The 11,034-nt window shown below is 34.1% G+C and overlaps 1 protein-coding gene across 1 annotated transcript in view; it reads left to right on the top strand.

Moving 5' to 3' along the window:
* The window catches only part of LOC108972288, a gene marked incomplete in the record, with an annotated part of 71,559 nt that overhangs the window by 26,373 nt on the left and 34,152 nt on the right, over positions 1-11,034 (top strand).

Here is an 11,034-nt window from a genome sequence, read left to right as displayed (position 1 = left end):
TTTTATCCAAGCGGTCACTGGAAATGGTGTCGCAATGGCCGAGCTTAAAAATTTGTTTTCAAAAATTTCAGTATTTCTTTCTTAATAGTTAATGAAAAAATTCCAAAAACATATTAAATTTTTTTCTTGAGAAACAAATTGTTAAAAAGGCCGCTTTTTACCCAAGGAAACCAATGTTACCCCTTAAGAAAATAACACGACTGATGCCTTATAAAAAGGAATACTATGCACCTAAAGGATGTTAAAAGGAGAGCAAGTATCACATTAATGCCTATAACGTAATTGGGTTAAAAACAATTCATGACATCCTGGTAGTCGGAAAGTATTGYTTCATAGGCGTTTGCGACGCTGTTTTTCGAAAAAAAAGTGAGTGCTTTCACTTTTCTTAGGCCCAAATGATCTTTCAAAATGCTTTYCACAACCCTACCGATATTGCAACGGTGCCAGTAAGATCTATCACTCTTAGTTGTCAATTGTAACGCACCAATATCTCTATTTTATTGATATGTTAGTTATCAGTTGATGTTGATGGCCGCCCTGGACGTGGCTCGTAGTCAACGCGTTCTCAACCTTCTTTGAAAAATTTGTACCAAACGAAAACAATTATCATCGAAGGTCTGAATGTTTAGTCACCAGAAATTTTATTCCACACACAAATTTTAACGGAACTTCTTAGTTGAATAATTTCACTCATCGTAAGAATCGCCGAATACGTTTTATGTACTTTAGATTCATTATTTTGATGTGAATTTTAGGAATTTTAAATTTTGTAACCTTTGAATTTGGCTCTCAAAACTTTAACTTTTTTAAGAAACCCTGTTTTCAGAGTCAGTGACTAAGATTATCATGACCTTTTAAGATATATTAGTCAGGATAATGAACGAAGATATAAGGMTTTTGATAAAAATTTCGAATCTTCTAAAGTAAATCATACATTGCTTAGGTTTTCTTCACTGCCAGACTCATTTTTTCCAAAGTTCTCCTGCAGAATTGCTACAAGATCACGGAGATTAAATATTTTTCAAAATTAATCACCGTTTAAGAATGAACATTAAATACTGTAAATATACATTGTTTTATTTAACTAAATGCCTCTTCAAAAAACTTCAGAAAAATTTTTATTTTCATATTTCTTGGGTTATGTCATTGCTGACGACTGTTTATAAATATAGCAGATTTGCATATGAATTGAATAGCATGCGTATCATCGTTAGCGTTAAGATGATATCTCATACCTCAGCTATCATTCGACCGATTTAAATCAAGTTTATTTCGTATCACAATCGTACCACAATCGCGTCTATTTCCGATATTAAACCATTTAAATTCTTTCGAATCAAATATTTTTCCACTCTTTTGACATTTCTCTTCAGTAAGGTTTGCCATTTTATCAAGAAAAGATATACGATCCAACATCGAGTCAAAATTACTAAAATTTATTACCGAAATTCGAAGGCAATGGCCTCAACTTTAAGAGCTCAACGACCAATTTATGGTAATCATAATCGTTCTGTCAGATCAATAATTGAGCGTAATTGAGAAGTACCCGTAGTGTCGAGAAGGTTGCTGCCGCTATCGCATCAATTGAGAAAGACCCAAATCAGTCTCTCATACTCGCACATCGTTCTGACGTCGTTGTGTCGAATTTTTCGAAAAGATCTTCGTCTACATTCTTACAAGATCAAAATGACGCAAGAACTGAAGCTTGGCCACTAGGTTGTCGTTTGTTCGTGAACTTTGCTGAGCAACAACTTGAAAATTATCTGGATTTTCATAAAAAAATCATCTTCAACAATGAGGCTCATTTCTGGCTGAATGGCTTCGTCAATACGCAAAATAAGCKTTATTGGTCAGTTAACAATCCAGACGTACTACGTGAGTCACCATTGCACTAGAAAAAATTACGGTTTGATGCGGTTTATGGGCCGGCGGCGTTATTAAGCCGTAGTTCTTACGTGATGATCAAGACCGGCACGTTACTGTGAATGGGAATCGCTACCGCTCAATGATAATCGAATATTTTTGTTCCGTTTTGGATGATATGGACTTGRAAAATATGAGCCAAACAGCGAATGTCACAATCAATTTATTGAAAACCAAGTTTGGTGAACGTGTTATCGCAAGAAATGGCCCAGTCAATTGGCCGCSTKTGCGATTTGACGCCGTTAGACTATATCCTGTGGGGCTACGTCAAGTCTATGGTTTATGCGAAYATAAACAGAACTTCACAGGACTTTAAAAGAATTAAATTGATATCCCAAACAGTTTTTGTTTTATTAAGTTACAGTTTACTGAACTTATTATCTTGATTGTAGGAGGGTTGCCTTTGATTTAGCAGAATTTGACAACCCCAGTGTTACAATCTGTAACTTTTTGAAAAGGATAGAAAATAGCAGTTTCATTTCTCATCAATATATACATAATAACGGTATTAACTTTTTATTGTCACACCCTGTATGCAAAAATTTACTGTTAATGAGAAAGAAGTGTGCTATTTGCACTTAACCAAAAGGTGCAGGCAATTACACAACATGCAACACGCAATGAATTAAAATATAAAAATAAGTAATATTAGCAAATAATACTAACTTACGACAATTATTCAAATTAAATTGCTATAAAGTAAAACAACATCTTGTACTCACACTCCGCAACTACAGTGCCCGCATTTCCGAAGCCGCCATACATTGTAAACTCTCTTATTTGCATATGCAAATACAAGACAATTTATGACTGCAGATTATATGCATATGTTTCCAAGTGCCAACGGTATGACTTCAAAGCAACAACAACAATGTGGCCAAGCAGATCGCGAGCCATATCGATACGGTGTCAAATGTCGGTGCTCTTCGCTGTCGCGCATGGACACAGCAGGAGATTTATGATCGTGATATTTAATAATACTGTTAGATATTTGTGGGAAAGTGCACTTCTACAAGCAAATTCAAATATCTGTATAATGTATAGTAAGGGTTCGATACTGTCTAATGGTCAGTATGAAAATGTTATGCAAATTATTTTTCCATAAAAACACTAAAGAAGCTGTGTGGTCTTGTTTTTAATTGGTTCTTAGTCGCCTATATGGTTGATAGTCGAGTTCACATCAAGTGTGCTCTATACGAATATCGATTTCTAATTCTCATGAATGGATTAAAATGCAATTAGATATCAATATAGCTGCATAAATCAACTTGTGAATAAAAATTATCAACTTCTCGTTCTCAAGCTTTAGCGATAAACCACATTTATACGATTATTAGGGGAGTAAAATGAACGTTAAATACGTTAAGTATTTCGTTTCTTACTAGCTTACCAACAGACCCATTCTCCTTGCTGCTTTATATGTTTTTGAGAAAGCGGATATAAAAGATTTAGTTATGCTTTTATAAAATATTGTACTTGTGCGGTTTAGTTGCCTCGTATAGAAGCTTACCTCGATAAAAGTAAGCTGAATTGTAATTGCAATTATGCTATTGCTAGATATCGCTTCAAAAAATCAGATATCGTTGCAATAACTTATATGTGATCTCTTTAGCAGCATTAAAAGACAGGCACTTTCTACAGGTATTATAAAAATTATGAGCTCTGGGTTATAAAAATGGGTATAAAGAATTATCTATTCGAACAGATGTTTCTATATTACTACTAAGGAAATATTGACAATTATATCAATCTTAAGAAASTACTTTTTATGGTAGTGAGGAAACCATAACTGTTCGCTACCAGGTGAGGTTTTAGACAGAGTGATCTCCTCTCATGCGTATTCTACAATATAATGTTGGAAAACATCTAACGAGCCGCTAATATGAATCATCGTCGAAAGTCTACTCTATAAGTACAAGGCTACTGGAGTACGTAAATGATATGTACCATATTGACATGGTCAGAATGCAAAAAAAAAAAAAACGCGAAAGAGCTTGGGTTTGTGGTAAACGAGCACAAGTCAAAGGCCGCACACAAAGATTCCTCGCGTTTTCAAAAAGTATATCGGAACCAGCAYATATTCCACTAATAATGGAAACTTGAAGATCAAGCGCAGAATAACTCTTGCSAAACAGGTGCTTCCCTGTGATAAGTATKMWTTTRAGAARCAGATTCATCTYTCKACRAATACAAATTAAACTCTGAGGCTAAATTYCTCATTATTCCCGTCCCTACGCAAAAACAAGAACAATAACGAACCGAGATGAGAAAGCACTTAGAACATTCGAGGAAACTGTTCTCCACAAAGTCTTTGYACGTCCACGTAARCGATAAACATGAAGACGWTGGAACYAMGAACTGTATGAGCTCTACAGCGACATGACTATAATGAATCATATGAAATTCCAACGAATGCTCTGGTTAGGCTATGTCGTCCGCAAAGAAGATGAAAAAGCTATTTTGATTTGATGCCCTTGGGTGCACAACGGACCCACATATCCCATGAAAGAACCAAATGTAGATCGACCTGTCTTCAAAAGGGCTTAGATCTCCGAAGAAACAGCCTTTGACCGAATAAAATCCGGGTCAATTCCAATAACGTAGAACCGGCTGTCGTGGAAATCGCAAGTGACTCTTGCGCAGCGTCAACTCTAACCACCGTCTGATGGCATACATGGATTTTAATCTAATCCCTGAAATATGGTAGTACCGTGATTCGTAGATGCGATTCGTACTATAAATTCAATGGACTAGACAAGGCACAATTCAGAAAATTTTAAATGTATATAAAAATGTAGTGAACATTATGCAATAATATGACAAATATTAGTTTTTATCATTCTTAACTGAAAGCGTTGAATATTTTCTGTGCASCAAGCAAAAATCTAAATAATTTGTAATTAATTTGAGCATTTCTAGATACCTTTATACAGSCATGTATTTGTAAGACGGACTTACCCTTTGCCATGTTGATTTTCCGATCAAAATGAAGTCTCGACATTCGTCATTCACACTGCGCTCCAACAGAAATAAGATATTTCAACGCGCACAAACTTGAATTGAAACTAACACAACACTTTATTAACAAACGCTACAGGAATTAACTAATAGTAACACAACGCACACTAGCTAAGGGCTAAAAATTTCACAAAAATAGCCACTAAATACTTCGAAACACTTTMCACAAACTTATTTTTCACCATAAAAAAATACGCACTAATTTTCACGTGGAAATATTTGTTCACTTCATTTCGTTGCACGTAAACTAAAGAGCTTATCCGTTATAGCTGACATTGATGCYCATTTGCGTCATGCGAGAGCGCTTATCCCTCTCACTAGCGCTCAATCCTAACTGGCATTTCATGAGATAATTAATTTGTGCTATTATGTGTGATAAGTGATGAGTGGATAGGCTCTCCTGATACAATGTACTCGCATGCGATATTTCATATCAAATTTCAACAAACTCGCATGTCATAAGCACACAACCATAACCGAGGCAGGCAAAACTGTGAAATTGTCTTTTCTTGCGAACCTAAAAGAATAAAAAGCGATTGTATTAAGCTTTCACTTTGAATATAAAAATTTACTTAAGTTATTCAACGAATGAAAAACAAAAGTACATCTATACATATTTGTGTGAAAGTAAATTTTTGACATCTGATAAATCATATAATATTTTAAAATAAAATAAATGGTTGCTTATTAATCGTTCATACATTTTGAGCACATATTGATAATCGAAAAAGGCTTTTCGTATTTTATCAATAGATGTCGTTGTAGTCGTATATCTCCAGTACTACCAATCACATTGGTAGTCGTACCGTGYAGTGTTGGAAAGTTGAGATTTTAAGTTTCATTTATGCAACTGAAAAAAAAATTAAATTCTGAGAAGTTGAAAAAAYTGACAGCTGTTCAAAAGTGAGTGAAAATAACACAGAAGTACGCTATTTTTGGAAATTTTTATATAAARAAGGGCAAGAATGCCATGCAAGCCACCAATGAAATTTGTGAAGTCTACGGAGATGATGTTGTATCAGTYCCTGTAGCACAACAATGGTTCGCTCCSTTCCGTTCTGCAAATTTCGATGTGAAAGATGCACCTCGCTCTATATCGTTGAAAAAAAAGGTGAAGTTATGGTAAAGATTGACCAGGACCGTCATATAAACAGCCATGACATCGCTAAGGAACTTAACATTCAACRTCAAATGGTTTTGAATCRTTTGAAAAGGGCTGGCTACAAAAAGAWGCTGGATGTTTGGGYACCACMTGAATTATCTGTGACAAATTTAAAGGACCGAACAGGAGACGAAAAGTGGATCAAATATGACAATAATGTGCAAAAAAAATATGGCCCAAGCATGGTGAGGCTGAACAAATGGTGACAAAGCCAGGATTGACACCTCGTAAGTTTATGCTGAGTGCTTGATGGGATTGGAAAGTAATCATCCACCCTCGTCGAACGATTGATTCAACTTTTTACTATCAACAACTGATGAGTTTTGAGCAAATAATCGAAAAAAAATGGCCAGAACTGATCTACAGAAATGCTGCATCTTTCATCAGTACAATGCTAGAACAACAGTCTTTGATGACTCGAAACTGGGAGAGCTTTCAGAGAAGTATTGTGGCTCCCACCATATAGTCCTAACCTCGCATCAGCTCGGACTAACATTTCTTTCGGTCAATGCAGAACTCCCTTAATGAAGTAAAGTTGGCTTCAAGAGAAGCCTGTGAAAATTACTTGTCGTAGTTTTTCGGCGAGAAACCAGAAAAGTTTTACACTGATGGATTAATTTTTCTAGCGGAAAAATGGCAAAAAGTGTTCGACCAAAATGGTATATAGTATATTTGTTTATTTATTTATTAATAAATAAACGTAAGCACTATATATTTAAGTGAATTCCAATTTAGTAAATACTGAATATGTATATGCACASTTATTTAATCGGCCACACTCTCGCGAGCAATTGCACTGAATATTTTTTATGGATCAGACATATTTTTAAATTTTAATCGCTTGGCAATAAATGTCATTGCAATTTGTTCAACGCCGTTGGCTTGGTATTAAATCAAAATAAAAGATTACGCATATTGCTATATAACAACTTATAGTCACAGCATGAAAAACACGAGTACGTGCGCCTGCGCAGCCATCATCAATTGGAAAATTTCAAATTGCTAACTCGGGCGACTAACACAGTGTCAAAACTCTTTGCTATGAACAAACATTTGATAGTGTCAAAAGCACGCAAACAACTTGTACGTGTGTGTGTGTGTGAGTGTGTGTGACATATGAAAATGATCAGCTGCAGTTAGCGATATGTATAAACCTATAGTTTATATATCATATGTATAAACGAGTACTTAAAAGACATTCAAATTGCAATTAACAACAAATGAGAACTGCAGCGAATGCGTTGCTCATAAATATGTAAGCGTACATATACATATATATTCATATATATATATTTATATGCATATGTGTCTAATGTACCGCCTGCCCGCTGCAACAATGTCTGTCTGCGCTTTGTTGCGAGACCGTTATTGACCACCATTGCTGCTGGCGCTTTGTTACATTATTTTTCCATTTACTTACAACAACAACAAGGGTTTGTTTGCTGCTCCATAGAGGCACATGACTGCTGCTGGTGACTAAAGCTATTGATTGGTTCATTGGCAGCCGCATTAAACAGCGTCGGGCGATTTACTTGTTCTGATTGTTGCGGTTAGCTTATGCAGGCAGCATTTTACTGCAGCGCACCACATTTCAAGGCAAGCGAGACATTTTGTATTTTTCTAATTCTTATTTACTGTTATTGTTGTTGTTGTTATTAGTGATTTGCCTTCATTTTGTAAAAATCTATGCTTAYGGTTTTGCTTCATTAAAAGTGCATAAATTTATATTATAATTGTGGATATATTACATACTCGAGCACTGATTGTCTTAGCCACATTTTTATGCTACAAATTTAGTATGTGGGTATTGTAGATTTTCAAATATTTTCCTATTGTATATATAATATTAAAATATTTTGCGCTTACTGCAAGTTCATTTTGCAAATACAACTACACAAAATCAATTTTAGATTATATTTTGTTATTTTTAGGAAAAAGACATGAAAATATATGTTAACAATATTGTAGCGCATTGAGATTGTAACTCTAACTCATCATTATCAAATCATCACCTTAGGGGGTGTATTTCAGTATAAACAGCAGCGAAAAAGTAACCGGATTGATCACTGAGCTCAACTCGTATTATTTAATTAAGGGAAGGTCTCTTGTTAAAAGAGCGCTCCTTTTGTTTCTTTTTTCATTTGCTAGATTACCAGTTGTAATGGGTGATTTACCAGGATGTCTTTGAGTAGGCAAAAGAACCAAATTTAAAATGTTTCACCACAAAGACCAGTATCGGTTTCAGGGTGATGAGTGTCTCAATTTTTGTACTGAAACTACCTCAACTACTGCAGCATACGAGTAGCACATCTGTTGAATCGACTTTTGTAAACGAATGAGGTCTAGAAATACTTCATGATAAATAGTTCTATTGTTGGTGCAATTTTTGAGATGACAGTGTTACTTGCCGTGTATTTCTTGGACAGTAATTGAATGATTCGAGCTGCAAGTAATATTATTACAAGCGTTTCACTCTCTGTTTCTGACAAAGAGCTACATTTGAAATAAAATATTTTGGTATTTTCAAAATTTTTGCCATACAAAGAAAAAGGAGTAACATAGAGTAGAAAAAATTCTGCATAGGTTAGGCCAGTGTGGTCAATTGTCAATTTTTTTTTTGTAAATTAGAATTAAGTTCATCTATGCACTGTTGCTGTTTTAGTCCACGTCGAAAGGTGTACAAAATAGTCCCGCATAAACGGCCATTTCATTCTATTTTTTAGCGGACATGAAAATTTGAAGTTACTGTAAACAGAAAAAATAGAAATTTTTTTTTTTTAAATTGAATTAAGTTCATCGATGAGTTAGTTCATCTCGGTGGATAGGAGCGATTTCATTCCATTTTTTTTTAGCGGAAATGAATATTTTAAGTTACTATAAATAGCACAAGTAGCGCGCGTATGTCAAATTTTTTTAAGTATGTATAATATCAGAAATGTCAAACTATACGATAAAGTTCTAAGTTAAAAGATTACAACAGTGGAATTGTCAAATCCTTAAATATAAAATGTAACCTGCATGGAAAAAATTTATATTTTGAAACAAAGTACCGGCTATTTAACTAAATTTCGCTATCACCATTTTTAACATTATCTTAATGGGTGACGGTGAAAAACGAGTATCAGAATATGACACCGTCAAGCAAGACCTTAATCTATTTAAGGCGTACCAGTAAGTGACCAGTCTGACAGATTTGTAAAAAAATTCAATTTCTTACCGAAAAATTATTTTAAAAAATTGCACTATTAACAAAAAAAAATTATATAGTTGTAAAGCTTGCAAAGCTACAGTTAAAATTCCAAGTAGTAATGTATTATTACGAGTACTATTCTTCTACGATATGAAAAATTCACTTAAAATTGTAAGTGCTGCAGTTRACTAAACCGTACGCTTCCATACTACTGCTGATGAGAGAGGAACATTTTTTTTTCTCACTTTTCCACTAGCATAATAATTTTTTGGGACCCTATAAGGCACTTTAAGCCAAAAATACCAATTGTCGATTTTTTGAAAATAACGGTATAACAGCCTAAGGYCTTAAAACTTGTCAATGCTTTTGGGATAACGTTGGTTGAGGTTTTACGTAGCTGAAAACTTCCTTTCGAAGGATATCTACGTTAGCTTCACTAATGTATCTCCCTTACAAACTGATTTGTTAACAGAGACCGAATGTCTTTTTTACGGATTTGAGATCATCTAGCAATATTATATTTTATATCTTTCTAACTTTCAAAAGTTTAACAACAATAATAMATATTTTTTATTTTATGATCTAGTCTTTAGCAATGTTTTCTAAAGTCAAAACAAAATTTGAAATATATGATAAAAGTTCCATATAAGAACTAAATATTTCAGCTTAAAAAATTATTTGTAAAAATTTTTCCATATTTTAATGTTGTGGCGATTTTACAACTAAAATACATAATGGATTCGTAAGATTTCGAAGACATATAATTTATATACATATGTATATATTTTCATTATATACATATATATTTTTTCCAWATTTTTATGTTGTGGCGCATATTTTAAAAAATTTTCAAATTCATATATGATTTCCATTTCATTAAACTTTAACTAACAAAAAAAAGCAGCCAAACAGTAGTCGAACTCTCATTAAAATATTCTAAGCAACAAGTTCGTTGCTTAAGTCTTTTGTTTACATACAAGCTACGCTAACCAATTGCACAAACAAATTTCTGTATTTCAACAGTAGGCTGTCGGCTAAACAAGTAGACGTGTTTGTTGTTGTATACAAAGTAACAAAATACAAATTTCTCACGCTAATAAATAAAAGTCAAGTCAGAGCAAATAAACAAGCGTTTGACTGCCACCGCCCGCCTTGCAGCATAAACCACGACTTTGCTGCCTTCACGCGCTATTACAAGCGCACATTCATAATCAATGCTCTACATCTCGTTGCTCTCGAGACACACTTGAACTGTTGTCGTGTATGTATGKATGTGTGTGGTAAGTGCAGCAGCAGCGGCAGCCTACCTGTTGAGGCTTTTGTGGCAAAATTAGTATGCAAGTGGATATGTATTTATGTTTGTGTCACATTGGGAGCGTGTTTGTATAAAAACTTTACACGCATTGCATATTTCCGACATTATGCAAGATTTCATGATCAAATCATGTTGTAAAGGAACCATGTTTTTGGGAGCACATGCAGACATTAGCATATATACTTTGTAGTAGCGGGCCTGAGGTAGTGACTATAGCGTCTTTGTCTACTTTAGAATAACAACAAATGTGCTTTTTGAAATTAATATTTATGTAAATTAGTAATGTTATAACAACAATAACAATTCTTTGTCGTGTTGAGATTTTTTCACTGCGCTTSGGACGAACTGCGTGGTTTATTATGAAAAACTGAGATTTCAAGACTAAAAAATAAAATTATTAATAAAACAAAAACAAATAAACCAAAA

The sequence above is a fragment of the Bactrocera latifrons genome, unplaced genomic scaffold (assembly GCF_001853355.1).
Source record: "Bactrocera latifrons isolate USDA-ARS-PBARC rearing strain unplaced genomic scaffold, ASM185335v1 scaffold_39, whole genome shotgun sequence".
In the NCBI taxonomy this organism is placed as follows: domain Eukaryota; kingdom Metazoa; phylum Arthropoda; class Insecta; order Diptera; family Tephritidae; genus Bactrocera; species Bactrocera latifrons.
This window is presented reverse-complemented; position numbering and strand designations above follow the sequence as displayed.